The sequence below is a fragment of the Vigna unguiculata genome, unplaced genomic scaffold (genome assembly GCF_037176805.1).
Source record: "Vigna unguiculata cultivar grain cowpea cultivar isolate G323 ecotype 2 unplaced genomic scaffold, ASM3717680v1 ptg000074l, whole genome shotgun sequence".
Lineage (NCBI taxonomy): Eukaryota > Viridiplantae > Streptophyta > Magnoliopsida > Fabales > Fabaceae > Vigna > Vigna unguiculata.
Window position 1 is genome coordinate 22,501 of NW_028196720.1, and position 6,719 is coordinate 29,219.

General features: G+C 45.7%; 1 non-coding gene across 1 annotated transcript; it reads right to left on the reverse strand.

The window, feature by feature from the left end:
- Positions 1 to 841: 841 nt before the first annotated feature.
- Positions 842 to 915, reverse strand: TRNAW-CCA (transfer RNA tryptophan (anticodon CCA)). Its single transcript has one exon. It is a non-coding gene; the product is annotated as a tRNA-Trp (tRNA).
- Positions 916 to 6,719: the final 5,804 nt, after the last annotated feature.

Below are 6,719 nucleotides of genomic sequence, written 5' to 3' on the forward strand. Positions count from 1 at the left end.
AATAGCGGCCTTTCCGCTGCTAGGTCTTTCACCCCACGCCAACCAAAAAGGCAGGTTCATCAACCCTGCGAGGGTAATTATTTCGCTTCTAGAGCGCTCAGCCCTGTGTCAGAAAGAGATTGAGGGCACATTCCGGCTAAGAAAATCAGTGAAATCCGTTTTTGCATAGCTTGCATTCTCTTTATTCGCCAATGAACATCTACCTTTCGTCTGTAACGTGCATTTTTTGCTTTATTTAATGGATCCTCGAACTTGAGTGAAAGCCAATGCGTTTTCCGAACCGAAAGGGGGTCTTGAAAAAAAAAGGCCTACCCCTTGGATTGGAGATGTTGAAGTTGCGCATGAAGTAGTCTCTATCTCCCGGTCGGAGACAAGGGATGGATGTCGCTAGGCTAGGTCAACTCTATCATTGGTTTCATTATCCCTATAACGATCACTAGAAAAAGATATGTGCTACTACTATCCCGAAGCTAGGTGGTGCTATTATGGCGGGGGAAGGGTCTACTTCTGCTCCATCGGAATGCTTTTGGTGGCAGGTCTTTCTATTACCGATATGGACCTCAGGGTCTCGTACCTAGGTAAACGATCTATATAACTAAGGTAAGTATATCTATGAATCTGCTGCGTCTTTTATCTCTGGTGTTGGATCACCTACTCACTACTGCGCTGCGACAAGGACTGGAACTGCCTCCGCGTTTGGACCCTTTCTTCATTAACATCTCTTTGGTTTATTTACCTCCTCTTTCTTTGTTTTTAATCCTAATCCACAGGAGGTAAAATTCAGACTTTAGACTGCTGTTCAATTATTTCAGTGTCATTCTCGATCTAACAAGAATGGAATCACGCTCTGTAGGATTTGAACCTACGACATCGGGTTTTGGAGACCCGCGTTCTACCGAACTGAACTAAGAGCGCTTTCTTTTCATAAATAATTTTATGTGACCCCAATACATCTTGCATAATCGAATAGATATAATAGCCCTTGGCATAGAAGCTGTGAAAGAATAGGCTGCTGGAGGAAGAACCGCCCCAAAGCGGAACGGGCAAGTCAGCCAGAGCAACTTTGAGGGAAGCCAGCTCCTCATCTGACTTTGTTTGAAGGTCGGTGTCGAGGAATGGCATGGTCTCCGGGAGAAAGAAAGCCAAAGGAGCGAAAAGCACACCATCCTAGGTAAGCAGCATCTTTGAAGCGGCATCTCACTCAATATACGCAATTATAAGATAAGATCTGTCTTTTCCGGCCGATTCCATGCCACTCTACTTTGGACCCTCTTGCAGGAGCTCGGACTGAGTCTAGTTTAGGTCCATCCGAGGGTTTGGACGTCACTTCTTCACTTTTCTGCTTTTTGGATGGGTGCTCTCACCCCGAGTGAAGGCATAAGCCGTAGACAGTCACTAGTTTGATCGCTATGCCATTCTCGGCAACGATGTGGTGATAGCTGATCGACGAGTTGCTTCGGTCTACCTTGTTGAATCATCTACATTGATTGAGGACTCGATGTCAGAATGCATTCTTCGATACCCTGTTGTAGAAGTTTTCATCTAGTTCCTGTAGCTAGTCGTAGATGCATATTATAGCTGCTATCGGATCAGAGGTTCGGGGGATTTTTCACTTGATTATTTAAAAATAGATATTCATTTCATTCCTGTTGGATCTCTTGCTTTCAAGTTCTTTTAGTTTCTATGTAACTCAATCAGGACGTAGATGTAGATACGGATAGGGGTCAACCGGGTAACCAATCCCGGTGGCTGGATGACTCCTTCACCCTTAGATCGCAAGACTAAGGCAAACGAGGCGGAACCTCGGTGGCGTGATAGGCTGGTTCTCACCAGGGTCAGTCCTATCACAAAATTGGAGTTTCTAACCTCACTCTGCTTGGTAAGGCAGAGCCCTATGTTAGTCACATAGGCACCCCCCGGTTTCTTAGTGAAACTCATCAAGGTGAGGGTGGGCTAGCTTATAGCTATTCTATCACTCAGGGATCCAGAATGGAGCAACTGGGGGTGACGCGGAAGCCACCCGGGTGGGGCTGGTAAGATATGATATCAAGCGGTCTAGAATAGAATCGAAAGCTCAAAAGGGAAGTGAAGGATCAGTTCCTCCCATGCAATGTGGCATGGCTCGCTCGTGACTCATTGAGGAAGGGGCACGGTTCGAGATTATGTGAAGGACCCTAATGCTTAACATAAATAAGAGGACAAAGTCTTCCATTGAATGGCTGGTTTACAAACCTGGGCTCAGACGTAAGTCAGGAGAGGATTGAGCCTCTTGGTGGACTACAAGTTGAAGAGTTCATAATGTTGGGAAAAAACGGATCTGCCATTCCTACTCCCCAGTTATGTCATCCCTTACCTATGATTCCATCCTAGTTTTCGCCGCCCATGGTTCCGAGAGACCCAATTTATACAGAATGAGCACCTCACCCCTTTCTTTCCTTGTAGTTGGAGTTGGGCAAGATTTCACTTGTAAATGGATTGGCTTTAGATGCGGCTCATAACCACTGCTTGTGAACAGCTTGACTCCTGCTTTCCCGGCTACAGTACAGATTGTGCCAAAGACAGCTCGCTCCTGCTCAAAAATCACACAATAAGCCAAGGCAAGGCGGCCAGTTCTAATCTAGCTATTTCAAAACAAATTCTCATCTCAGGAAGACAGATCGAACTATTACAGATAGAACAGATAGATTGGTGTAGGCTCTAAGCCAAGCCGCCTATCTCGTGTGCTATAAAATACACAACGTACTTTCCCGAGCCTTTCTCAAGCTATTATGTCTAGTCCCAGGTACAAAGAGGTGTATATATAGCGTTCTCCTTCCTGCCTCGACCCTTTCGGCTAAGAGGAAATCCGGAGCGACAAAAGCGATTCCGGTCTCCCCACCATTCATTTGAAAGGTATAAGGCACGCCATTCGGTCCTTTCTAAAGTAGTAGTAGTGGTGGCTATCTCCGAAGTCTGGGATCTATTCCAACTTTACTTCATGTAAATAGTTGATAAGATTCGTGAACCCTGTTGAGTCCACGGGAAGATCTTCTTGTTCGGATTGCTAGCTTAGCTGCCCTTTTGGATACTACAATTTTCTTTTCATTTTACAGTTTACATCCAGGCCAAGTCCTTTTCTGCCTGTGGGAAACCAAGCAATGGATTCTCCCTGTGTCAATGTTATGGGTCCAATTCTAACTCTTTCATTGCTCTCTCCAGAAGCTTCACTTGCGACCTTATGCTTTCTATCCTAAATAGAGAAAGAGGGAAATAGGTCGTCAAATCAAAAGACGAGGCTGAGCGTTAGCGATGGGCTGGGTAACGAAGGGTGAGTGTCACGATGGTGCGAAGCAGAGAAGGAAAGTCAAGGGCTTTGTGGGCTAAGGGATCTCGATATGCCCCTTTAGATAAGAGTCAGTAGGCCTAGAAGGCTCCTATGCCAAAAGAAAATGCTCTACATGACTAAAGTCAAGGCGAACGGCATTAGTACAGCTGTTAAGAAGACTCTCCGATGTTGACTTTGTAAATTCATAGGCCTTTGTAACCGGTAGGTTACTTTTTACATAGAATTTCTAATGGAACTACCGTCTATTGTATAGGGCTACTATATTCATTTGTACTCGTCTACTAATGCCGGTCGGATTAGCTACATCGGATTGACTACTACCCTAGGATGATAGGACCAGTTGGAACGGCTTCTTCTCTTTCTACCTACACATCTCAGAGCTCATACACCTGCGCATCTCACTAGCGTCCTCTCTGTCCCGTAAGCATTTAGGGTCTTACTCTCTCTTCTCGGTCAGTATATTCCCCTAATCTCTCTATCATTGGCATTGGCATTGGAATAGCCAACAATAATAGGTAATGAACTCCTTGGGATCGAAAGAGAACTTTTGCTTTGGTCTCGAGGAATTGTTGAGCGAGGCTGACTTTAGAGGTGTAAGCACCGCGAGTCTCAATCCAGTCAAATTCCTGTTGGCTCATAACTGAGCGAAAGGCATAATAGATTCTTGCTCTTCTTAGCCTTGCAAATGAGGCGGTTGATAGACCCTTCCTGTCCTAGTGGTATGGTTAACATAAACTTCTGACTCTGAGGCTAGCTCTAGGACAAGCGGAGGTTCTTCTTTCTCCTCTGGGGTTAAGTCCAATACTAATGTGTATCTTTCTGCTTTATTCACTTCCTGAACAGTTTCTGTGCCCATTCTGGATTGAATACCTGTATATCTTGGTAAGATTAGGGTCAACGGTTTGTGCCTGTCTATTCCATCCATCCCTTCGTGGAGTTAGGGCGTGTGATGTGTCCTTTCCGATGCCCTCGGCCGCATTTCGGAATCAAAGAGTCATGGTGCTTTAGTTGTGGGTTAGCAGGGATAAGTTGGACTGCGCTAGTAGTTAGGGTGGTAAGATGAGCACCGCGATCGAAGGGCTCACTCTATGGAAGTCCTCTCCCACTTGAAAGCTAAATAAGGACACAAAGAATTGTATTCCATTCTTAGCAGAGGTTCCTTCCATCTAATCCCTCGAAGTACTTCGCTCACCTTCGAAGAGTGAAATGATCATTCAAAGCAGACTAACTAAAGGCATAGGGCAAAGGAGCTTAGAAGGGTGAGGGTGGCGGAGGGAATAAGGTATGAAATCACTTAGATAGAAGCATGTTGGATGACGGCCCCTATCGCTAATAAGAGACTGAATGGCAACAATTATGGATTCATAAATTTGGAGAAATAAGGTAATAGAAGGCTAGCTATATGCTTAACACAGCTAGTTCGAGAGCCATCGAAGTATCTAACTGCGCATTATAGCTAATCTGTCTGAGCCATCTCTTTTGAAGGTATGACACCTGCTAGGTTGACCGCGCCTCGAGGGAGACTATGGTAAGGTCGGATAGATCGAGTCTTTTGATACTCTTATTCTTAGGATTGGGCCCCTCAGTAATGAAAGCTATTGAAGAATGCCTCCCACCCGAAAGAGAAGAAGACATCGAGAAAACAGGGTGGCTCTCAAACTGAAACACATGTGGTAGGGTCTCTCTTTGTGAGCATACCAACCCGAGTTGGATCAATGAGGATGGTGTGATCTGACCTCTCAATCGTGGGTTTCCCCGTTCGAGGACTCCCTCGCCTTTGTCTTTCCTTTCGGCAGAGAAGAAGACGGAAAAACATAAGGGGATCTTTTTTTTTAAACTCCAAGGAGGATGGGCATGACAGAGTTTGGCAAGAATCATCCCTTCCTTTTTCAAAGACGACGAGCCGCCCACCTTCATTACCTAAGATGAAGAATTCTCACCCATGCTACGAGTCTGCGGTCAAGCGCAATCTGAGATCCCTCGTCGATAGACATGAACCAGGCGAGTCCGAATCCCTTTCTGTTTTGTTTTGTCAGCTGATCTTACGAGCTTTCATAGAAAGCCTATATCTTATAGCGCGTACAAGAAGAAGTGGTGGACAATCTTCTCTGCGCTCTTTGACCTACCATAGATCCTTAGTGGTGGACCGATCGACCTCAAGCCCTATCGTCAAAGACAGACTCTTTTAGTGCAATGAGATAGGTACTTTCAAAAAGTCAGTGGTAGGTTGTTCTCGTCAAGCAGTAAGGCGACAATCCAATCCTGAGCTTCGTCAATAGGCGTCCAATCCTGGGAAAAAAGTAGGGTAGAATCGCCGAGTCGTCTAGCCTAGTAAAAAGCAAGAGCCCCTGCCTCAACTCCACAATCACAATCATTTGTAAAGTAAAAAAGGGTGGTTTGCTCGTGCAATCTACGATAAATTCGTTCATTCACATGTTTTATTTTATCTGTTTGACTCAGAAGGAGGAGAAGACGAAGCCGAAGATACAGAAAGAATCGTCTCCAGCGCACCGATGGGAGACGGGGCCCCCGCAAGGAAAAGTGCTGCTCTCATAACCGACTGTTTTTAATCTTTTTATGGATGTGATATATCTGATGTTCAATTCTGTCATAGGGGCTGCTGCACACTGATATAAATCAAATTGAATTACGTCATCCGAGTGAAAATCAGACGATTCCACAGTTTGACCTGTCTATTAATGTCACGTCCCGCCTGTGCAGACTGACCTTTCTTTCATGACACTCTCGGCCATAAGCTGTATTATGTGTTTTCGCTAGGACCGACTTCTTTCGGGGCTACTCTCCTCCCGCTAGAAATGTAATAATACATCGAGAGTCTAATCCCGTGGCCCCCTCCGGCCAAATCAGTTCATTTCGCTCTCAGCGACCGCTCTTCGTTTAGGACGGACCGCTCTTCCTCTTCGGGTCCTCCTTGACTTATCTTTCTCCGGTCGTCCCCTCCGATCATGATCTACTTACTCCCTGTGATATAGCTTATGTTCAATAGGATCGAGACTACTCTAACAAACAATTGAAAATGAGAGGCAAGCAGGAATTGAACCCACTAATGGGCCAGCGCTTGGCGTTTACTCTAGCCCGTCTTTATAGGATAGATAGACCTATTTATTCAGTTGTCTTTCCCCTTACCTTATCAGTAGATCGGTGGAGGCCCGACCCTTGGTCCGACCTTGATGCCATAGTTTGGAGGGGGGCTGAGCAGTGGGTTGGAAAGAGTTGTAGAAAGAGAGGAATCGAGATAAAGTGCACTTTCCCTTGATGTCAGTCTATTCCAACAAAGCACACAATAAGTGAGATGAGCCTGCCAGCTCCGCCTTGGCCCTATGCCTTTTGGCCAGCTCGTCTGGACTTGGCTTTGACCGGTCTGCCCCCCTCT